Source organism: Coenobita brevimanus, chromosome 93, assembly GCF_032717465.1.
Source record: "Coenobita brevimanus isolate Jiangsu-jjx chromosome 93, ASM3271746v2, whole genome shotgun sequence".
Taxonomy (NCBI): domain Eukaryota; kingdom Metazoa; phylum Arthropoda; class Malacostraca; order Decapoda; family Coenobitidae; genus Coenobita; species Coenobita brevimanus.
In genome coordinates this window covers 23,141,905-23,167,312 of record NC_137046.1, presented here as the reverse complement: position 1 = coordinate 23,167,312, position 25,408 = coordinate 23,141,905, and the positions used below count along the sequence as shown (strand labels likewise).

The 25,408-nt window shown below is 42.3% G+C and overlaps 1 protein-coding gene and 1 pseudogene across 1 annotated transcript in view; one reads left to right on the top strand and one right to left on the bottom strand.

The window, feature by feature from the left end:
* Nucleotides 1-25,408, bottom strand: part of LOC145412535 (3-oxoacyl-[acyl-carrier-protein] reductase FabG-like) — a 299,121-nt gene that overhangs the window by 258,533 nt on the left and 15,180 nt on the right. The window lies entirely within an intron of this gene.
* Nucleotides 6,814-6,932, top strand: LOC145412645 (5S ribosomal RNA; annotated as a pseudogene).

Below are 25,408 nucleotides of genomic sequence, written 5' to 3'. Positions count from 1 at the left end.
TTTCTTCTTCCATAACACAGTTCTTACCTTTGTCAACTATACTCTATATCTTATCTGACCCCCCCTGGGGGTAGGGGGGTTTCAAGAATACTTCCCCAGTATCCCTGCTTGTCGTACGAGGCGACTAAAAGGGTTGGTGGTGGGTTAGTGCCTCACCCCGTAAAAAGAACTAACTAAAAAAGCGAACAAAGCGCCTCGGACCCGGACGGACCATACGTTGACAACTAAGGATCGGACAAAGGACATTCTGAGGGTGGGAACATGGAATGTGAGAGGAGTGAATGATGAAGTGAAAGAGAGAGAGATTGTTCAGGTGCTTGAGGATGCAAAAGTGGATATATGTGGATTGACTGAAACTAAATGGTAAGGTGAAAGGGGGAGAGAATGGCAATATGGTGTAGGTATATGTGTGGGAGTCAGTGAGAATGAGAGGGCAAGAGAGGGAGTATGTCTGATGATAAGCAAGAAGTGGAAGGAGAATATAAGAGAGTATGGAACAGTGGGTGCAAGGATTGTATGGGTGAGGATGAAAGTAGGTATACAAGCATGGGCGATTGTATGTGTGTATGTTCCAACAGAGGATCAAGTGGCAAGAGTGAAAGATGAGTTTTGGGCGAGAGTAGAAGCATGTATGGACACGTTTGAGAGAAGCGAGAGAGTGCTGTTGATTGGAGACATGAATGGCAAAGTTGGGAATGTACGAGTGGATGGAGTGGTTGGTCAGTGGGGTGTGCCAGCTGAAATAGATGGGAATGGTAGTGCTTCGGTGGACATCTGTGCTGGTAAGGGGTTGGCAATAGCCAACACCTACTTTCGTCATAAGATGATCCACCGGTATACATGGAGAGTAATGAGGAGGATGGATGGTGAACTTGTTGAACGAAAGGCAATGATAGACTACGTGTGTGTGGATGAGCGAATGAGAAGACAAATGTTGGATGCAAGAGTGTGGAGAGGGTGGGGGAATGGAGTCTCGGACCATCACTTAGTGATGGCCAAGGTAGAGCTGCAAAGAAAGTGGTTGAGGAGACGAAGGGGAAGACAGGAGGAAGCAGCTCCTGTGAGAAGAGTGGAGAAATTGCAAGATAGTGAGAAAATGACAGAGTATAAGAGCATAGTGGAAGAAAGATTGGGAAGGTATGAGCTAGAGCAGATGGAAGGGGTGGAAGACGTATGTAAGATATTCACGGAAGAGATAGGCACAGCGTGTGAGGCGGTTTGTGGAGTGAGGAGGAGATGCAAGGGTGTGCAAGGGACAGCATGGTGGAATGATGAGGTGAAACGAGCTGTGGAACAAAAGAAGAAGGCATATGGTGAATGGTTGGCGAGTAGAGGTAGGGGAGAAGATGAGAGAGAGAAGAGAGAGGTATATGTGAGCAGGAGAAGGGAGGTTAAGAGACTGGTGAAGGAGAGTAAGAAGAAAGTGGATGAAGAGTTTGGGAGGAATCTGAGTGTGAAATGGAGGGAGAGTAAGAAATTGTTTTGGAAGGAGGTAAAGAAAGTAAGGCAGTGTGAAAGGGGAAATAGTAGGGGAGTGAAAGATAGGAATAATAGATTGTTGGTGGAGAAGAGAGAGAAATTGAGGAGATGGAAGGAGCACTTTGAGGATTTGTTGAATGTAGAGACTAAGAGCAGTGTGAGTATAAGTGGTTGGGGAATGGCTGGGAGAAGAAGAGATGAGAGGAGGGAGGAAGAGATCAGTAGGTCGGAAGTAGTGGAAGCAATGAAGAAGATTAAGCTGGGAAAGGCCCCAGGAATTGATGGAGTGTGTGGTGAAATGCTGAGGTATGGGGGTGAGATTACTGTGGAGTGGATATGGAAGTTGTGTAGATTGGCTTGGGAAGAGGGAAGGGTTCCAGAGGACTGGAAATCAGGTATAATTGTTCCTCTGTACAAAGGAAAAGGGGAGAGAGAAGTATGTGGTAACCATAGGGGTATTTGCCTTCTTAGTGTGACTGGTAAAATATATGGTAGAATACTCATTGATAGGGTTAGGCATATGACAGAGGAGCTAGTTGGAGAAGAACAAGGGAGATTTAGGAAGGGAAAAGGGTGTGTAGATCAGATATTTGTTCTAAGATATTTAGTGGAGAAGTATCTAGAGAAGGGAAGGAAAGTGTATGCTGCCTTCATGGACTTGGAGAAAGCTTATGACAGAATAGATAGGCAAGGTATGTGGAAGGTATTAAGAATATATGGAGTGGAGGGGATATTGTTGAGTGCTGTGAAGAGTATGTACGAGGGAGCTAGGGCTAAGGTGCGAGTGGATGGTGAGCTGAGTGAGTTCTTTGATCTCAGTGTGGGACTGAAACAGGGGTGTGTTATGTCTCCATGGCTGTTTAATATATATATGGATGGGGTTGTAAAGGAGATGCAAGATAGGGCAGTGGATGTGGGGCTGGCCCTAATGAATGAGGGTGAGATTTGGAAGCTTCCTGTGTTGCTGTTTGCTGATGATACAGTATTGTTGAGTGAAGATGAATGGGAGTTGCAAGGTTTGGTGAATGAATTTGGGACAGTGTGTAGGAGGAGGAAGCTGAAAGTTAATGTAAACAAAAGTAAAGTTATGGTGTTTGAGAGGAATGAAGTCACAGAGTGTGCAGTGAGGTTGGATGGTGAGGATATGGAGAATGTGAGTGCATTCAAGTACTTGGGTAGTGTGATGAGTAAGGATGGAACTTTGGGGGATGAAGTACGTGAAAGGGTACAGCAGGGAAGAAAGGTTGTTGGTACACTGAAAGCAGTGATGAGAAATAGGGAGGTGAGTATGGAAGTTAAGAAGTCACTGCATGATGGTATTGTGATCCCTACCCTGACGTATGGAAGCGAGGCGTGGACCTTGCAAGAGGGGAACAAGTCAAGAGTGAGAGCAGTGGAAATGAGTTACTTGAGAGGAGCATGTGGAGTGACGTGGAGGGACAGGTTGACAAATGAAGAAGTGAAGGAACGTTGTGGCGTAGATGTGGATGTGGTTGAAAAGATTAGGAGAAATACACTGAGGTGGTTTGGACACGTGGAGAGCATGGAGAATGAAAGACTGACTAAGAGGGTGTATGTAGGTGAGGTGGAGGGAGGGAGAGGGAGGGGTAGACCGAGGATGAGGTGGAGGGATGTAGTTGAGAGGTATATGAGGGAGGGGAGGGTGAGTTGGGGGGAGGGTAGTCAAATGGTGGGTGACAGAGTGACTTGGAGGCGTTTTGTCTGCGGCCACCCTTTGCGGGATTAGGGCGTCGGGCTATAGATAGATAGATAGAAGTCTTGGTTGTGTGTGTGTGTGTGTGTGTGTGTGTGTGTGTGTGTGTGTGTGTGTGTTCAAAGCAGTAGGCTACACCCAGCACATGAGGCCAGGGATAGTCATTGTTAATGTTTTTCTTTTACTGTCAACAGGGGTGGGGGTGGGGATGGGGGAGTGGGCAATGGTTGGCTTGACTCATCGGGTGGGCCCCTCCTGCAGTGCACCATAAATGGCTAGCGTGTGTTGTTGTGTTGCGGGGTCTGCCTGCACGTTGGGTCCCATGTCTGACCCAGATGATACACATTATTGCCACAAAATGCATAGTACTGTCAATTCTCGTTTCGTTGCCAGATATTGCCAAATTCCCCCAGATGTTGTTTTAATATAGCTGAGCAAAAGGCACTGGATACGGCGTTGGACCAGATATTGCAACAATGGATAATTGGGAATTAACTGTATATACCTATATTTGGCTTTCATACCGTACATTTCCCTGTAAACGGCCCATAAAGTAGTTTAGACAATTATATGAAAGAATATTCATTTATACACACAAATACACACATGAACTCACATGCAAAAACGCCGAGTTGCTGATTATTCTTCTCAGGAGGCCACGGTAACACGCTCTGTTGTTCTCATTTGCCATGTGACAAATTACCAAATTGGGGGTCATTTACCGAATCAGTTTTTTAATTGGAAAATATTATAATATTATCACCATACAGGTTCAAACAAACCAATTACCTTAACTCCAGTAAAAAAATTTAGCTTAAATTAACAGACTTCTTTTCTGCATAAATACTGATTTAAAGTGCACATAAATGTATCTGCATTTTAAATCAATATGTACACAAAACAGATGTCTGTCAAGGCAAGTTCTTGAGCTAAAGGTGAAACATTTCTGCCATCGTTAGCTAGTTTTTGCTCCGAATTATGATTTTTTAACACTAAGACTTACCAGGTCGTCATGCGTTTGTCAATCTCTGACGTCAGTATGACGACTTTGCCTGTCATCTGATGTAATCTCTAGAGAAATATTTAGGAAGTCATCATTTTTGCTGGATGACGGGCAAAAGTGGGCAGAGCTAAGCCTGCCACAGCTGGTGCACGCATGCTTACTTGGTTTGCTTGGCTCAGTGTGGTGTGAGGTTCCTCACGGGTAGGATGTACACCTCTTGACCTCCCACCGAACACTTATGCTCCTTTTTCTCGCATATATATATATATATATATATATATAAATATATATATATATATATATATATATGACGTTATTATTTACGAAAATACAACAAATAATGCATTATTGGAAAGGAAATTTATTCTGCTATGTACTGAAGCAAAAAATATTATTATTTCTTGAATAGTTTTTTTTGGCATATATTTTTATAAAGGACAGTGTAACTCTCTGGCATGTCAGCTAACTTCTACTCACTTTTTTTGCATTTTATTTTGTATATATTGTCTTTCTGGACAATGTAAAACAGAGCAAAACTCTTCATCTTCAAAATGAGACCAAAGTGGCCTTTCTATGATGAATAATAACTTTCCTACGAGCATTAGAAGTAAAATACAGTATCTCTACGTGACTGTTCTGAAAGCTCTCAAGCGAGAGTTATGTGCACAGCCAGAATTTACGTTCCTCCCTTCACGGGATAGGGTTAAAATACAGTAATAGTACAATTAAACAAATTTTGATGGACTTTTGATAATGAAGTGTGTATAAACCTATACGGCAATAAAAAAACTATATTTTTTAAATTAAAAGTGCTGATTCGGTAAATAATCGCAGATTTAGCAATTTGTCACACTCCTTGTTTTAATGTTCAATCTAGGTGGCTAACATCTTCTCCACCCTCTCCATTTGTGAGCTATGCGTGTATGATGAGTTTTGTGTTGATAACGAGTTCCAGCTTTAATACTAGCACAACTTTTGCCGGCAGTATCATGAACTGTGTTTAAAGTACTCTCACTCAATCCAGTGCCATGGCTAATCACCAATGTTTTAAGGCCTTTATTGTATCTTTCCAATACTTCAAGCTTCTTTTCCAAACTCAATGCCTTCCTTTGTATCTTGGGTGCAGTACCAGCTTTATTTTTGCTAGCTGGGCACTTACCAACCATGATAACAGTCTGGTAAATCACGTACCAAAACAAACAATCGGTGGGACTGGGAGAGACTGCCGTACACACCACCTCGTGGCAGCCAGTGTGGAGTGGCAGGAGCTTCATATTCATGTCTCGCATTATTTCAAATGAACTGCACAGTTCAAGTGGATTTACCCCAATTATGACCTCATGTTATTTATAACAAACATGCATAAAATGCGAATTTACTGTACTTACACCATACATCCTGCTTATGCCTTGTTCTGAGAAAGGTAATTTTTACAGTTTGTAACCTAGAAATTTCCTTGTCACTCACTACCCACGTTCCACTTCCATTGGTGCTGCCAGGCTAAATTACTCTTCATATTTCACAAATATCAAAATTTCTTATATCTTACCAATGTAACAATATTCCTTACTACCCTGTCTGCCCAGACAGGGTGATATGTGGAGGTGTAGGAGGACTACTGGGCCTTGGGATAGGTCAGTGCCCCCAAGCAATAGGCTCTGAAGCCTTTGCCCAGAGTCGGACACCAAAAAAAAAAAAAAAAAAAAAAAAAAAAAAGACAGCATCGTAGGTACAGGGCTCTTGTTTGGCGAGCCACAGCTCACAAATGCAGGTATTTTTTCCCCTCAGCAAACAAATTTGACATGCAAGTCGCCTTTTGGCAAGGAGAAAATACATCCACTTCAAAACCCAGTAAAGTACAAAGTAAATAAATCTCACTTAAGTGAACAAAAAAGCACGTTGTGATCGATTTTTAAGTCTTTCCTTGTCGCTACTGTGAATGTTTAAAACCTCATTATATGATTTGAATCATCACAATGTGTAAATAAATAAATATATTTATTGCTTGTAAAATACTTTGGCTCGTAGTCAGTTTGGCTACTAAAAAATTATTTGGTTCGTAAATCTGAAACCTTAGGAGCCAAATGGCTCGCAACCATCAGCAGTTAGCAAGAGCCTTGAGGTACTGTATAATTTCCACCTAAGAGCACTGTTCTTTTGTGCTGTCAACCAAACACAGCACTGAAGCTGAGTATCTTATCTAAAGTCACACGTAAGACCACCTGGGACCAAGTAGCAGCACATCTCTAGATTTCTCATATACTGGCGAGGGAAAGACAATATGTGGTTCACATGACCATTTTAAACACCATTCCTCCACAAACAACATTCATGAGCTGTCTTTGACCCACTTATATTTAAACAAAAAAGTTTAAATTTCAGTCACACAATCCTCAATCTTACCACTAACAAGTGAAAGAAACAAGTGAAAGAAACTAGAGGTCCATAGGTGGTTCAGGGTCAGAGGGAGCGTGAGTTAAAGAGAAAGTGTTTTGTTCAGTTGGAGAAAATGAATCACCCAGGGAGGCATGAAGCAGCGTTGCATGTGGCCCACCATGCCACGTGGGGAAGAAGTTTGAGATGTGACTTCCATGAATTATTATTCACCAATTTTCAATTATAAGGACATACCATGTTGAGTACACCGCTTCCCGTCCGATCAGCGAAGTTAAGCAACGTTGGGTCTGGTTAGTACTTGGATGGGTGACCGCCTGGGAACACCAGATGCTGTTGGCATCCCTACATGTCAAGTGGGGTTGGTGGAGGATTAGTGCCCCTCCCTGTAAAACAATTAACTCTAAGCCATTGGCCACCCCATCTGGGATACATGGCGTCTGGCAATGAATGAATGAATGAATGAATTTTCAATTATAAGGACATTTGTTGTACAATACTGTGGGATGGATGTACCCTACATCAGGGATCTTGCTAACTGCCGATGGTTGAGAGCCATTTGGCTCCTAAGATTTCAGATACAAGAGCCAAATAAATTTTTAGTAGCCAAACTGACTACGAGCCGAAGTATTTTATAAGAAATAAATATATTTATTTATTTACACAGTCTATTTTTAAACATTCACAATGATGACAAACAAAGACTTAATAATCAATCACAACATGCTTTTTTGTTCATTTAAGTGAGATTTACTTCTTTTGTAGTTTACTGGGTTTTGAAGTGGATGTATTTTCTCTTCGCCAAAAGGCAACTTGCATGTAAAATTTGTTCGCCGTAGGGAAAAAATACTGTACTTGCATTTGCAAGCTGTAGCTTGCCAAGCAAGAGCCCTGTACATGAGCAAATTTATAAGCACTACACGTTATGTTAAACATGCAAAATGAGCTTAATAGCTAGTGAGGCAACAACACAAAGTTTTTCTTATAATTTTTGCATTTTCTCACAAAATATATCACTTATTAGTATCATTTCTTTCTACAAAGTCAAAGATACTGAAGTACTGTATTATAATTACACAGAGCTGCCACACAAGGGAAAATATGTAGCAGTTGACATCAGCAAGGTGGTCATTTTCAGAAATCCCTTGGTTATTCTGCACCTGGTTCTAGAAGTTTTCATTATTACTGCAAGATGAAAATCTGCACTCCTGCAGTTACTGTGCTTTTATCAGAAAAAAAAAAACATGATTATTGCTCCCTTGAGTTGCTTTCTGGCAATAATGATGGTGCAGTATCTGTGGTTTCTGCTGGCGTTGAGACATTTAACGGTGAGGCCCTACTCGAGGAGTTAATCTCAGGTGGTGGAGACCACTGACTCTCCACCCCCTAGCCTCAGAACCCATCACCTCATGCCCATTTCAGATCTCTCTATGGTACTTGTTCCTTCTCTATTATGCCCTTTTCGTCACTTTGTTAATCTCGCCCTACCTATGCGTGTTTCTGATACTTATGACAACAGTATGCTTTTTTTTTTTCCTTCTATGCATGGAAGAAGGAACCAAAGTCCAGATGCCCACAAGCTTGTCCTTTCAAGAAAAAATAAAAATAAAATAAGAGAGAGCCAAATTCAAGATCTATTCACTTTGAGGTGCCTGGACACACTGGACTGATCACGTAGGAAGTAGGAATTCAAACAGAGGAAGACAGTTCCAGAGTTGACCTGTTGAACATATGAAGGACTGGGAGTTAGTTAACTTTTGCATTAGAGTGTTGGACAGAAAAAAGATGAGAGTTTGCTGCTAGACAGTGCTACACACCCACCATAGTGGTGCAGGGATGCAAGTAGACAGTTCAGAGGAGCAGTGACTACTGAAGTAGCAAGAGAAAAGAGATACAGATGCAACAGTGCGACGAAGAGATACAAGCTGAAAGATGTTGGTAAGAGGAGGAGAGTTAATGAGATGAAAAGCGTCTGACTCCACCTTGTTGAGTATGGCTGTATGTGGGCAACCTCCCCAGACATGAGAGTTGTACTAACACAGGGGGAAATAAATCCCCTGTAGCTGTAGAGTTAACAACTGTTGCCGGAGTCAATTGAACACGCTAAATCTCTTGGAAGCAGATTTTACATGAGGTAGTATAATCTTCCCTAGATAAATGATTTTACATGAGGTAATATGATCTTTCCTAGATAAATGATTTTGCATGAGGTAATATGATCTTTCCTAGATAAATGATTTTGCATGAGGTAATATGATCTTTCCTAGATAAATGATTTTACATGAGGTAATATGATCTTTCCTAGATAAACCCCCAGAGAATGAAACCACAAGTATGTTCAATGATGATGCAGTACTGAGATGGATACTGTTAAAAATCAGAGGATAATCTTACCAAAGAATTTGATGGGTCAAAAATTGTAAGAACTGAGTTTCTGATGCATTAAAAACAAGATTATATTTACCCCAATCAAAGATATATGCCAAGTAAGACAACAGGTGTGTCATAGCCTCTTCCCTTGTTTGCTGAAGTAAATGATGAGATGGATGCTGCAAGAGGAGAATAGAAAGGTGAAGGGTGGAGTCATCAGCATATGAGTGGACAGGGTTAGATGTACAGGCTAGGTCACTGATGAACAGAAAGAAGAGAGTTGGTGATTGTACAGGACACTGAGGAACACCACTATAGATAGGTCTAGGAGAAGAACAATGGCCATCTACATTAGCAGCTACTGAACGACCAGAAAGATAGCTTGAGATGAAGGCACAGATAGAATGATGGAAAACGTAAGAGGGCAGTATGATAGTTACAGATTTATGCCAGACTCGACTGAAAGCCTTTGAGATGTCAAGCGCGATGGCAAAGCTTTTGCCAAAGTCCCGGGAGAAGGATGACCAGGATTATAAAAGGAAGGTGAGAAGATCACCAGTGGTGCTTCCCTCGCGGAACCCATACTGGCAGTCAGAAAGGTTATGACAGGAAAGGTGCTTTAAAATGATTCAAAAACTTTTGAAATAGATGATGTTAAAGCAATTGGGCAATAGCAAGATGGCTGGGAATTGTCACTCTTCTTTGGGACAGGCTGAATGAGGGTAAACTTACTGCAACAAGTAGTTGTACAAATCAACAAAGGCAAAAGAGTTTACCTTGGCAGGATGTAAGCACAGAAGCACAGTTCATGACGACAACAGGAGGGACCCCATCAGGCCCATATACCTTGTTAGTAATGAGGCCAGTGATGGCATAAAGTACATCTATTGAAGACATTTTAATGCCAGTCATGAGGAAGTTTGAAGAGGGAAATGATGGAGGAAGAGCACCAAAATTGTCTAAGATGGAAGACAAAGCCTGAGCAAAGAGTTTAGTTTTTCAGTAAAAGAACAGCTACAGAGCCATCACAGCAGAAAAGAGAAGGGAAGGATGATGAAATAAAATTGTCAGAAAGGTTTTTGGCAAGGTGCCAAAAGGAGCAGGAAGAATTTGAGTCTAAAAGTTCAGAGCTTTTAGTACAAATTACAGTATTCTTAGCACTGCAAAAGAAAAGCCTTAGCACAGTTCCTGGCACAGATATAAAAAGAGATGAGATTTAGGTATGGGTTGGTTCCGGTATGTTTTCTATGCTTTCTCCTTGCTGTGGATGGCATTAGAACAACAGTGATTTAAACATGTCTTTTATGCATTTGTCACAGGATAAGAGAAAGGAATGTATGTTTCCATACCCAAGAAAATAACCTCTGTAATGTGCAGGGCACACTCAGATGAACCTAGTCCGTGGAAGTCATAATCATTCCAGGGAAAATCAAAGAAGGACTGCCTGAGGACCTTTCAATCAGCAGCTAAACAGTGCCAAAGCCACTGTTTCTTGGGAGGGTCCAAACTCCACAAGCCTTACAGGAGAGATAGGACAGGTTAAGGTGATATGGTTGTGATCAAGGAAGCCCAACAGAATGAAAAGATTTACAGTGTAAAGAGAAGGATTAGTTGTAAGGAAGAGGTCAAGTATGTTGAACTCTCTACAAGGCAGTCAGGGATATGGGCAGGATGTTGTCATTAAGGATAGAAAAGATGTAAGTTTGTTCAACGGGTGAATCAATGAAATGAGAAGAGAGCCAATGGAGGTGGTGAACAATCAAATAACCTAGAATGGAATTTCAGAAAATAGAGAAACTGATAGGATGTGTTCCATCCTTGAAGCAAGACAGACAGAGGTTTCCATAATTAGCAGAACTGGAGTATAAGTAGAAAGCACATATATATATTTAGTCAGAGAATGATTGGATAACCAATGCCAGAGAGTAAAGAATTAAGAAAATTCATGTTCAGGAACACCAGAGGAAAGTATTCGTATGTTATTGCATAGGCTACATATTCACAATGCCCTCCTCTGACTTTGAAGTCAGCAGCTTGTAGAAAAAGTAGGTAGAAACAGAGGAGGGTTTGCTATTTTGCTATCAGTCACCTCAGACAGCTGAGTCTCAGTGAGTAAGAGAAGGTGAGGTTCAGAGGAAGAGAGGTGGTATTCAACTGGGAGAATCTTAAGGGCAAGGCCACGAATGTTGCAGAAATGAATATGGGGTATTCAGACAGTGGTTCCATGCACCTCACTTGGCTGTTACTGGGAGGGGGGCAAATGGTGGAGGCTTTTATGGTCGCCCCCCACCCCCCTGGGGACTGAGGATGGGTGCTGAGATGCTATTTTTTACAAATTTAGAATAGGAAGTGTGGTGTGTAATGAGCAAGTAGTCTGGTGTTGACAGTTACAAAAGCTGTTCAGGAGAGTATGCTGGCCTTCTCTCTTTGTTACTGAAATGATGAAAAAGTTCACCAAAGGAGGATGGTCTGAAGCTAGTCCCAAAAGCTGAAGAAATGGGAGGGCTAGCTCTCCCTGTCATCTCCTTTCCATCCACCTTGGGAGTACCACCCTGTTCGAATGGTGCTACAATATCTAGTGGTCTAAATTGTCGTAAAATGGAAAAATTTGGGCTTGCACTTGGAATGCCTGGTATCAGTTAGGATAAATCCCATAGGTTTTGTGTTGTCGTTGTTCCGCAATTCCGTTATCATGCACTATGGTCACTAGCAACTATGTACGATAACCAAGGAGTCACTGTAGGCTACTTATTTTTCTACCACTTATTATAAGTTATGCACTACAAGGTAATTTTTTGTCTCTGACAGTACTTACCTTGGTATTAAAGTACTCATATTACTATGGCACAATAACATCACAGCAAGCATCACTTTAACTTTCACTAGTGTGTAGCATATTGCAATGTCATTTATCACTGGCTTGAACAGGGTCTTAATACACATACATATATACATAATTTCCCAAAGTATTTATCCATGTCATATGCATGGATGCACTCTCACACCATCACAAAAATACAAAAGCAAAGTCAGAAGTGCAACTCTTTGCACAAAACATGTCATGTGAACATAACATTATATACCTGAGGTAACAACACTATATTCTTTACAGTTATTGACTACTTCATTATACATAACTATCTATAGACAGACACCACAATCCCGTGAGGGGTGGCTGTTTGTATTTAGCTGTTGTACAGGGAGGGGCACTAACCCTCCAACAACCTACTTGTTGACACAGAGGGAACATGGATTGGTTGGATATATGGTTACTACCCAGCAATGTAAATAGTTTCCTGGCTTACAGGAAACCATTAGGCTTATCATTCTATGTAATGCCACCTTAAAAGGAAAGAAGAGTCATAAAAAGTGACAGGAAAGATGGAAGAAACAGGAAGAGAGGACAGCAGACACAGAAAATGAATGAAGAAGAAGTAGGCAGCACCCCATCAAGTGGGTGGATGATGGTTGCTACTACCTACCACCACTATATATATTACTCATTACTACAAGGTCACTTACAATGCATGGAAGTAACATCAAGAGTTGCCAGGGCAGGGAAAAAATGTAGCACTTGACTTCAAAAATGGTCACTTATTTACTTATTTTTCTACCACTTAATACAGTACTCCCTCATTATCAACTGGAATTTTTATTTTTAGTTTCAATGGTTTTTTTTCTTTAAGCCTGGAATTATTATTTATTATTTCCCAGCCAAGCAGTGCCAGTGTCTTCTCACCATCCTGCCAGTCACTTGCTTTTGGCTCAACCCATTTCCAGCTATGCATCTCACTCTATCTATCTCTATCTATCTATAGCCCGACGCCCTATTCCCGCAAAGGGTGGCCACAGACAAAACGCCTCCAAGTCACTCTGTCACCCACCATTTGACTACCCTCCCTCCAACTCACCCCCCCCTCCCTCATATACCTCTCAACTCCATCCCTTCACCTCATCCTCGGTCTACCCCTCCTTCTCCGTCCCTCCACCTCACCTACATACACCCTCTTAGTCAGTCTTTCATTCTCCATTCTCTCCACATGTCCAAACCACCTCAGTGTATTTCTCCTAATCTTTTCAACCACATCCCCGTCTACCCCACAACGTTCCTTCACTTCTTCATTCGTCAACCTGTCCCTCAAAGTCACTCCACATCCTCCTCTCAAGTAACTCATTTCCACTGCTCTCACTCTTGACTTGTTCCCCTTTTGCAAGGTCCACGCCTCGCTTCCATACGTCAGGGTAGGGATCACAATACCATCATGCAGTGACTTCCTAACTTCCATACTCATCTCCCTATTTCTCATCACTGCTTTCAGTGTATCAACAACCTTCCTTCCCTGCTGTACCCTTTCACATACTTCATCCCCCAAAGTTCCATCCTTACTCATCACACTACCCAAGTACTTGAATGCACTCACATTCTCCATATCCTCACCATCCAACCTCACTGCACACTCTGTGACTTCATTCCTCTCAAACACCATAACTTTACTTTTGTTTACATTAACTTTCAGCTTCCTCCTCCTACACACTGTCCCAAATTCATTCACCAAACCTTGCAACTCCCATTCATCTTCACTCAACAATACTGTATCATCAGCAAACAGCAACACAGGAAGCTTCCAAATCTCACCCTCATTCATTAGGGCCACCCCCACATCCACTGCCCTACCTTGCACCTCCTTTACAACCCCATCCATATATATATTAAACAGCCATGGAGACATCACACACCCCTGTTTCAGTCCCACATTGAGATCAAAGAACTCACTCAGCTCACCATCCACTCGCACCGTAGCCCTAGCTCCCTCGTACATACTCTTCACAGCACTCAACAATTTCCCCTCCACTCCATATATTCTTAATACCTTCCACATACCTTGCCTATCTATTCGTCATAAGCTTTCTCCAAGTCCATGAAGGCAGCATACACTTTCTTTCCCTTCTCTAGATACTTCTCCACTAAACATCTTAGAACAAATATCTGATCTACACACCCTTTTCCCTTCCTAAATCCCCCTTGTTCTTCTCCAACTAGCTCCTCTGTCATATGCTTAACCCTATCAATGAGTATTCTACCATATATTTTACCAGTCACACTAAGAAGGCAAATACCCCTATGGTTACCACATACTTCACTCTCCCTTTTTCCTTTGTACAGAGGAACAATTATACCTGATTTCCAGTTCTCTGGAACCCTTCCCTCTTCCCAAGCCAATCTACACAACTTCCATATCCACTCCACAACAATCTCACCCCCATACCTAAGCATTTCACCACACACTCCATCAATTCCTGGGGCCTTTCCCAGCTTAATCTTCTTCATCGCTTCCACTACTTCCGCCCTACTGATCTGTCCCTCCCTCCTCTCATCTCTTCTTCTCCCAGCCATTCCCCAACCACTTATACTCACACTGCTCTCACTCTCTACATTCAACAAATCCTCAAAGTGCTCCTTCCATCTCCTCAATTTCTCTCTCTTCTCCACCAACAATCTATTATTCCTATCTTTCACTCCCCTATTACTTTCCCTTTCACACTGCCTTACTTTCTTTACCTCCTTCCAAAACAATTTCTTACTCTCCCTCCATTTCACACTCAGATTCTCACCCACTTTTAATAAATAATGAAGTATTATTAGAGTTTGTAGTACCATTTGCAGGAAATAATGAAATCTATCTACCTATTGCCAGACGCCTTACTCCCGTAAGGGGTGGCCAGTCTCCTCCATGTAAGCCTGTCCCCCACCATTTCACTGCTCTCCCTCCAGCTCACCCCCCCCTCCCCTCTTGCATATACAGTAATCCCTCTAATATCCGAATGCCCAATATCCGAACATCCCCACTAACTGGACATAATCGTCCCGGGATACAATATTCCCAAAATGGGCCAAAAACCGCAAAAAATTAAAAAAAAATCTTACTTTTTTCCCACCCGTAATTTGAAATTGTCGCGTGGCGCCGAACAGCTGTTACACCATGGTCCCTTCACCCCTTCCTTCCTCCCCCCTCCCCTGTCAGGGTTGCCATTTGGTATTTTTCATTACCAAGTGTGGGCCAATTCGGTAATGAAAAATTCGTTTGGTAATGAATCAGAATAATGTATTATCAAATGGATTTTTCACATGTATGAGGATACACAGGATGGAGATGGTGGATTGTTTACTCTCTCTGATAATCTGCTACCCTACATAGCGTGAAAATAATCAACATGGTGTTAATTATAAGGAGAGTGATTACATGTATTTCCACTCGTATATATAATTAGTGAAGAATAAATGCTAGCTGTACGAATTTGGTAATGAAAAGTTAAATTTGGTAATGAGAGTTGAGGAGACTGGTAATGTGGCTGTTGCGATCTGGCAACTCTGTTACCCCGCCATCATCAACAGTCACAGCCTAACTCCAATTGAGAGCAGATGCTTATAGCAGTGCAAGCCACAGGTGCTTGTTTTTTGTGAATAAACAGTGAATAAACTGCAGTATCTCGCCACTAGAACACACGGGAATTTACAGTGTTCTGCAGTGTTAAGAAATTAGAATTTAGAGTGCAGAGGATTAACTGTGGACTGCAAAGTGGCGGTTCAAACCAGTCCAGGAGCCAGGGACTTGTAAGTACCCAGAATGTTATATATTGTATAAACTCACCTCTAAAACCTCATTTTATGGTTCTTTTGCATTTATTTCAGTCTTTTATGTCCGTTATTGGTGTGATCTGGGTCTTAAATAGGTGCTATGCATGTCCAGAGGGAGTTGTATAGGTGTTTCTCTGAGTTAGGGTCCATAAGTACAAGTCCATTAGCTTGGGCCCAATATCCGGACCAGCCTATGGCTCTTTTACGTCGGATATTGGAGGGATTACTTATCCACTCCATCCCTCCATATCATCCTTGGCCTCCCCCCCTCTCCCCCCCTCCACCTCACTCACATAAACTCTCCTCATTAGTCTCTCACTCTACATCCTATCCACATGGCCAAACCACCTAAATGTATTTCTCCTAATGCTTTCTATCATATCAATATCCATACCACATTGCTCCTTCATTGCCTCATTTGTCAGTCTGTCTTTCCATGTAACTCTACATGTTCCTCTCAAATAACTCATTTCCACTGCTCTCACTCTTGAAGTGTGTCCTTCTAACAAGGTCCATGCTTCACTTCCATACGTTAGAGTTTTTTTTTTTTTATGCGAGGAAGAAGGAACCAAAGGCCATGAGCCGGCAGTAACGGTTCCCTCCAAGAGAAAAACAAAATACAATATAGAGCCAAATTCAAGATCCGATCATTTTGAGATGCCTGGACACACTGCGTTTGAAAGACTGGAGATCATAGGCAGCAGGAAATACAGACAGAGGGAGACAGTTCCAGAGCTGACCTGTTGCATAAATGAAAGACTGGGAGTAACGGTTAACTCTTGCATTAGATAGTTGGACAGAAAAAGGATGAGAGTTTGCTGCCAGACGGGTGCTACGCGCCCGTCGTAGAGGTGGAGGAATGCAAGCAGACAGTTCAGAGGAGCAGTGACCATTAAAGTAGCGATAGAAAAGAGATAAAGATGCAACAGTGCGGCGAAGAGACAGAGGTTGAAGGGAGTCAGTAAGAGGAGGAGAGTTAATGAGACGAAAAGCCTTTGACTCCACCCTATTGAGAAGAGCTGTATGTGGGGAGCCTCCCCACACATGAGAGTTGTACTCCACACAGGGGCGGATAAAACCCCTGTATAGAGTCAACAATTGCGCAGGGGTAAAGAAAGAGCGGAGTCGGCTTAGCACACCCAATCTCTTGGAAGCAGATTTTACAAGAAATGTAATATGATCTTTCCAAGATAAGTCCCGAGTAAATGAAACCCCAAGCATGTTCAAGGATGATGCAGGATTAAGCTGAATATTATTAAACATTAGTGGGTATACCTGTGGAAGATTTTGTCGGGTTGATAGGTGTAAGAACTGAGTCTTAGATGCATTAAAGACAACCATATTATTTTTACCCCAGTCAAAGATACGAGCCAAGTCAGACATTAGGTGTGCCATAGCCTCATCCCTTGATTGTTGAAGTAACTGTTGAGATGGGCGTTGCGGGAACCGAATGGAAAGGTGAAGGGTGGAGTCATCAGCGTATGAGTGGATAGGGTTAGATGTACAGCTTAGAAGATCATTGATGAATAAAAGGAAGAGAGTTGGTGATAGGACAGAGCCCTGAGGAACACCACTGTTGATAGATCTAGGAGAAGAACGATGGCCGTCTACAACAGCAGCTATAGAACGACCAGAAAGGAAGCTAGCGATGAAGGCACAGATAGAAGGATAGAAACCGTAGGAGGGCAGTTCGGAAATTATAGATTTATGCCAGACTCGATCGAAAGCCTTTGAGATGTCAAGTGCAATGGCAAAGCTTTCGCCAAAGTCCCGAAAGGAGGATGACCAGGAGTCTGAAAGGTAGGTGAGAAGATCGCCAGTGGAGCGTCCCTGACGGAACCCATACTGACGATCGGAAAGAAGGTTGTGATAGGAAAGATGCCTTAAAATTTTTCTATTAAGAATTGACCCGAAAACTTTTGAAATACAGGACGTTAAAGCAATTGGACGATAGTTGGAGGGTTGGGAGTGGTCACCCTTCTTTGGGACTGGCTGAATGAGAGCAAACTTCCAGCAAGAAGGAAAGGTACAAGTTGACAGACAAAGACGAAAAGGTTTGCCTAGGCAGGGTGTAAGCACAGAAGCACTGTTCTTGAGAACAACAGGAGGGACCCCATCAGGCCCATATGCCTTGTTAGTACTGAGGCCAGTGATGGCAGAAAATACATCAACTGAAGAAATTTTAATGTCAGCCATGAGGAAGTCAGAGGGGGGAAGTGATGGAGGAACAGCACCGGAATCGTCTAAGGTAGAATTGGAGGAGAAAGTCTGTGCGAAGAGATCTGCTTTATCAGTAGAAGAAATAGCTACAGAACCATCAGAGTAGAAAAGAGGAGGGAAGGATGATGAGGTCAAGTTGTTAAAAAGATTTTTGGCAAGATGCCAGAAGGAGCGGGAAGAATTCGAGTTGGAGAGTTGAGAGCATTTAGTATGGATGAAATTATTTTTAGTAGAGCGAAGAACAGACTTAGCACGATTCCGGGCAGAAACGTAAAGATGATGTGATTCAGGGGTGGGTTGGCTCCGGTACCTTTTGTAGGCCCTCTCCTTGTTGCAGACAGCATTAGAACAAGCGTGATTAAACCAAGGCTTTCTTGCGTTAGTCAAAGGATATGAGAAAGGAATGTATGCTTCCATGCCCGAGAGAATAACCTCCGTAATGCGCAAGGCACACTCAGATGGCTCACGGCCATGGAAGCAATAATCATTCCAGGGAAAATCAAAGAAGTACTGCCTGAGGGCCTCCCAGTCTGCGGCTCCAAAATGCCACAGACGACGTTTCCCTGGAGGGTCCACAGGCCGTACCGGAGTGATAGGACAGGTTAAGGTAATAAGGTTGTGATCGGAGGAGCCCAACGGAGAGAAAAGATTAACAGAGTAAGCAGAAGGATTAGTTGTGAGGAAGCGGTCAAGTATGTTGGAGCTCTCTCCAAGGCGGTCAGGGATACGGGGAGGGTGCTGTACAAGCTGCTCTAGGTCATTAAGGATAGAAAAGATGTAGGCTTGTTCACCAGGTGGATCCGTGAAAGGAGAGGAGAGCCAAAGGTGGTGGTGAACATTGAAATCTCCAAGAATGGAGATTTCAGAGAAAGGAGAAATGGATAGAATGTGTTCCATCGTAGAAGTAAGATAGTCGAAGAATTTTTGATAGTCAGTAGAATTAGGGGATAAGTAAACAGCACAGATATATTTAGTCAGAGAATGACAGGAAAGCCGAAGCCAGAGTGTGGAGAATTCAGAAGAATCAAGTTCAGGAACACGAGAGCAAGATAAGTCGTTGCGTATATATACACAACAGCCACCTTTGGCTTTGAAATGAGTATAAAGAAACTACGAGGTTACAGAAAAGGGTTTGCCGTCAGTTGCCTCAGACAGCTGAGTCTCCGTTAGAAAAAGAAGGTGAGGTTTAGAGGAGGAGAGGTGGTGCTCAACAGAGCGAAAGTTAGAGGAAAGGCCGCGAATGTTGCAGAAATGAAGAAGAAGAGAGTCAGACAGTGGTCCCAGGCACCTTGAGTCGTCACCGGGAGAGGGGCAGATGGTGGGGGCATTTATGGTACCCCCCCTGGGGACTCCGAGGGTTGATAAAACGACGCCATTTTTGGTAAATTTTGAATAGGAAGTGTAGTGTGTACTGTGCATGTAGTTTGGTGAAGATAGTTAGAGAAATTTGTACTGGAGAGCATGCTGGCCTACTCTCTGTGTAACTGAGACACTGAAAAAGTTCAGCAAAGGGGGATGGTCAGGAACTAGTCCTGAGGGCTGATGAAACGGGAGCTCCAGCACTCCTTGTCATCAGCTTTCCATCCACCTCGGGAGTACTGCCCTGCTCGACCCTCATTGTGAGGGTAAACCTTGGTAACTGAATGAATTCAAGGGAAATTAGGGTACTCGGACTATATATCAAATTTTGTTGGCTGAACCTTTTAACTATTGGTTCATTTACTCTAAACGTGCTTGTTCGTAGTGCCTGAATTGAGCTTAAAGCATGTTTGTGTTGAATACTGGATTGAGTCACACTATTCGATGCTTCAACTATGGCTAAATAGTGAATAGCTAGCGAGCAGAGGTAAGGGAGAAGGTGAGAAAGAGAAGAGAGAGGTATATGTGAGCAGGAGAAGGGAGATGAAGAGATTGGTGAAAGAAAGTAAGAAGAAAGTGGATGAAGAGTTTGGGAGGAACCCGAGTGTAAAACGAAGGGAGAGTAAGAAATTGTTTTGGAAGGAGGTAAAGAAAGTAAGACAGTGTGAAAAGGGGAAACAGTAGGGGAATGAAGGATGGGAGAAGAGAGAGAGAAGTTGAGGAGATGGAAGGAGCACTTTGAGGATTTGTTGAATGCAGAGAGTGACAGTAGTGCAAGCATAAGTGGCTGGGGAATGGCTGGGAGATGAAGAGATGAGAGTAGGGAGGAAGAGATCAGCAGGGTGGAAGTAGTGGAAGCAATGAAGAAGATTAAGATGGGAAAGGCTCCAGGAATTGATGGAGTGTGTGGTGAAATGCTGAAGTATGGGGGTGACATTGTTGTGGAGTGGATATGGGAGTTGTATAAATTGGCTTGGGAAGAGGGAAGGGTTCCAGAGCACTGGAAATCAAGTATAACTGTTCCTTTATACAAAGGAAAAGGCAAGAGAGAAGTATGTGGTAACCATAGGGATATTTGCCTTCTTAGTATGACTGGAAAAATATATGGTAGAATACTCACTGATGGGGTTAGGTATATAACAGAGGAGCTAGCTGGAGAACAAGAGGGATTTAGGATGGGAAAAGGGTGTGTAGATCAGATATTTGTTCTATCCAAGATATATAGTGGAGAAGTATCTAGAGAAAGAAAGAAAGTGTATGCTGCCTTCATGGACTTGGAGAAAGCTTATGACAGAATAGATAAGCAAGGTATGTGGAAGGTATTAAGAATATATGGAGTAGAGTGGAAATTGTTGAATGCTGTGAAGAGTATGTACGAATGAGCTAGGGCTACGATGTTAGTGGATGGTGAGCTGAGTGAGTTCTTTGATCTAAATGTAGGACTGAAACAGGGATGTGTGATGTTTCCATGGTTGTTTAATATATACATGGATGGGGTTGTAAAGGAGGTGCAAGGTTGGGCAGTGGATGTGGAGGTGGCTCTAATGAATGAGGGTGAGATGTGGAAGATGATAAAGTATTGTTGAGTGAAGATGAATGGGAGTTGCAGAGTTTGGTGAATGAACCTGGGACAGTGTGTAGGAAGAAGAATCTGAGAGTGATTGTAAACAAGAATAAAGTTATGGTGTTTGAGAAGAATGAAGTCACAGAATGCACAGGGAGATTGGATGGTGAGGAGATGGAAAATGTGAGTGCATCCACGTACTTGGATAGTGTGATGAATAAGGATGGAAGTTTGGGGGATGAAGTGCTTGAAAGGGTACAGCAGGGAAGGAAGGTTGTTGGTTCACTGAAAGCAGTGATGAAAAATAGGGAGGTGAGTATGGAAGTTAAGAAGTCATTGCATGACAGTATTGTGATCCCTACCCTGATGTATGGAAGCGAGGCATGGCCCTTGCTAGAGGGGAACAAGTCAAGACTGAGAGCAGTGGAAATAAGTTACTTGAGAGGAGCATGTGGAGTGACATGGAGGGAAAGGTTAACAAATGAAGAAGTGAAGGAACGTTGTTGAGTGGATGTGGATGTGGCTGAGAAAATTACGAGAAATACACCGAGGTGGTTTGGACAAGTGGAGAGAATGGATAATGAAAAACTGACTAAGAGGGTGTACTTGGGTGAAGTGGAGGGAGGGAGAGGGAGGGGAAGACAGGATGAAGTGGAGGGACGGAGCTGAGAGGTATATGAGGGAGGGGGAAGTGAGTTGGGGGGAGGGCAGTCAAATGGTGGGTGAGAGATAGACTTGGAGATGTTTTGGTTGGGGCCACCCTTTGCAGGATTTGGGCATCGGGCAATAGATAGATAGATAGATAGAACTATGGGTTTTCGAGTTGAAGGGAGTTAATGTTGAGTTCTAATTTCTGGGGTTAGTCAGTCGTCTCTGGATAACCATCATGGTAAGATTTGGTGAAAATCTTGGCAGTGGCCCATTTCTTTTGGTTGTTTAGTGCTACTGTCTTTTATACTGTCTTATTCTCTCACTTCATCAGCCTTGAAGAATTATCCTCCTACATTTTTTTGTACTTGGGGTGTATTCTCCTGGTCTTTTCTCTGTTCAGGATTCTACTCCCATCAAGGGCCGGGCAGAGAGACATCTGTTGGTTACAGTTCAACCAGTACTCCCAGTATGAGAGCAGATGGAATCCCTTGTGAGAAACTAGGGCTGTGGCAGACCCTGGCTGCTGAAGGCCATGCTGATGGAACTAGTGCAAGGTGGTGACTCAGAACACCTTGCTGTTGACTGGGGTGTAGTGACAGACACCAGTCTTCAAGACACCCAGGTTCCCCCCCCCCCTCCTTTTATTTTGTTTTATGTATTATTCATATCATTGTTCATATATTTTATTCACTGATTATTTACTCTAATAAAATTTTGTATTTTTTTATATCTTGTCTCACTATTCCTCTGGGGGTTTTCTGACATCCTATAGGAAGATGGTACAGTAGAAGTCCTATTTTTCGGCATCTATGGGACCAGGCTAGTGCCGAAAAATCAAAATTGCCGAATTATCAAAAACCCTACCCACTCAATACCTTATATGTTTCGGTGAACACTATCATCACCACTCATATCATTACAAATGTGCTTGGAGAGAGTACTGTATACTGTTTGATACTGTACAATACTGTAATGAATACAGTACTATACATGAATATGAAAAATAAAGAAATTAGTGAACATACTGTATATAAATGTAATGGTACAGTAGGCCTACAAGTTCACATGCACTTACCTAAACTTATAGTAGGTTCCTTAATTACATATGTACAATAGAAGGGGTTGATTGGACTCTGCTACTGCTGGAAGAAGTCCCCAGCAGTAGAGGGTCCTCATGGAGAATTTCAAGACTGACGAAAAAAATCGGAAAATCTGCTGAATGATCAGAGATTTTCGTAAATGGGACTATTTCTCAAAACTGCCGAAATGTCAGGTTTGCTGGGGAATTGGATGCCGAAGAATTGGACTTTTACTGTATCCACAATCACAATAGCTACTGTACTGTCATGAAGTGACTTTTTTACTTCCATGCTGTCTCTTATCACTGCTTTCAAAGAACCATCAACCTTTCTTCCTCGTTGTACCCTTTCAAGCACTTCATACTCCAAACTTCCATCCTTACTCATCACACTACCCATGTACTTAAATGCACTCACATTTTCCATTTCCTCATCATCCAACCTAACTATACATTCAGTGACTTCATTTTTCTCAAAGCCCATAACTTTACTCCTCCCTACATTCGCCTTTAAATTTAATTTCTTACACACTCTCCCAAACTCATTCACCATGCCTTGCAGTTCCCCTTCATCTTCACTTAACACTACAGTATCATTTGCAAACAACAGTACCAAGAATTTCCTACCACTGTCCTCTCTCATTAAGGCAGCTCCAACATCCACTGTCCTACCTTGTACCTCTTCCATAACCTCATCCACATAGCTACAGATTAAACGGCCATGGAGACATGATATATCTCTGTTTTGATCCAACATCCAAACAGAAAAATTCACTAAGTTCACCAACAACATGCCCTGCAGCCTTAGCACCCCACACATACTCTTCTCGGCATTCAACAACTCCCAGTTTACTCCATATATTCTTAATATTTTCCATTTCTCCAAATCCATGAAGGCTGAAAACAATTATTATCCCTTCTCTAGAAACTTTTCCACTAGACACCTAAGAACGAATATCTGATCTACACAACCTCTTCCATTCCTAAAATTTTCCTGATCTTCTCCAACTAATTCCTCTGTTTTTTCCCTAACTCTGTCAGTAAGTATCCTATCACATACTTTTCCTATTACACTAAGAAGACAAATGCCTACTGTGATTACCACACACTTATTTTTCCCGTTTCCTTTGTGCAGGGGAATAATTATAGAGTACTAGACTTCAAATTCTCTGGGACTCTACCTTTCTCCTAGGCCAATCTGCAGATCTTCCATATCCATTCTACTACTATCCTTCCCCCATGTTTCAGCATTTCACCACACACTCCATCAAATCCTGAGGCTTTCCCCATTTTGACTTTCTTCATTGCTTCTATTACTTCCATCCTACTGATTTCTTCCTCTCTTCTCACCTCCATCCTTCTCCATGCGATTCCCCAGCCACTTACACTTGCATTATTTTCATTCCTTATGCTTAACAGTTACTTAAAGTGTTCTCTGTGTTCTCTCCATCTGCTCACTCTTCTCCCTTCTCCACTAGCAATCTACCATTTTCATCTTTCACTACCTGAAAACTTCTTTATCACCCTGTTTAAATCTTTTTACCTTTTTCCAAAAAATTTTCTTACATTCTCTCCACTTTTCATTCAAATTCCTTCCAAATACCTCATCCACTCACTTCTTAATCTCTCTTACTAATCTTTTCACCTCTCTTTTCTGTCTCTAAACTTCCTCCATGCCCCTGCTTCCCATCTACTCACTATACAGTATGCATCCTTTTTTTGCCTCACAACTTGTCTCACCTCTTCATTCCATCATGCTGTTCCTTGCACCCCCTTTCGTCTTCCCTTCACCTCACACACCAGCTCACACGCTGAACATATTTCTTCTGTGAATATCTTGCACACATCTTCCACCTTCCCCATCTGCTCCAAATCATATTTACCCAATTGCTCCCCTATTTCTCTCTTATAGTCTGCCTTTTTTCCATGCTCTTGCAATCTTTTTGCCCTCCTTGTATAGACTACTTCCTCCTGCCCTTCCCTCTCTCTATTCCTCCATTGTATCTGAACCTTGACTTTCACCACCAACAAGTGGTGGTCAGAAAATCCACTCCCCCAACCTCTGTATATTTTTGCATCCATTACACACCTTTTCATTCTGTCATCCACACTCACATAATCAATCATTGCCTTCCTTTCATTCAGTTCTCCACCCACCCTTCTCATCACGTGCCACGTTTACCTGTGGATCATTTTGTGCCCAAGATGGTACAGTATTGGCTATCACTAATGCAGTGCCAGCCTGTCTTCTTTGTTACCACACGTACAAACAGTTTACAAGACCCCCTTGATATAACAAACTAATTGATACCAGACCCTTGACATTAAAGCTGAACACCATGCTGTTCAGTAATTTCCCAAGGTGTCGTGACTTCTACCAAACAAAGATTGTTAAATGTACAGCGTCTTTCGGCCATACACTCACAACAATAATGTACAGGTAGGTCTAAATTGCTCTTTTTCTCAATAAATGCTCTATTTACTAACTTATGTGTTTAGTCTTTCCTTTCAGAAAGTAACTGCACTGCAGATAAAGACTGCAAGTAGGCCTTGGATAAATCTATGTTTGTTCGTCATTTGATACAAGGAAAGTGTGAGTAAAGAAACCTCACATACATTAATTGTTACATTACAGTAAAAACTACATATTAGAAATGCAAAGCAAATACTACAGAACAGCTGCATGTGTTAACCCTTTAACCGCGGGTATTGTTTTGGTCTGACTGTCCTCTCCCGCGGAGGTTTCAGCCAAATGTAAACAAACCTTTAAACCTTAATAACTCTGCACAGAATAAAGCTAGAGAAAAAAATAAGGTACCATTAGAAAGTACTAACCTTCAGCTTTCCATTGATGTAGGTTTCATGACTTTGTTGACTTTCACAGGACGGGCAGTGCCGTTAGAAGTGAGGGGTGTAAAATCACTATTTTTCGCTCACAC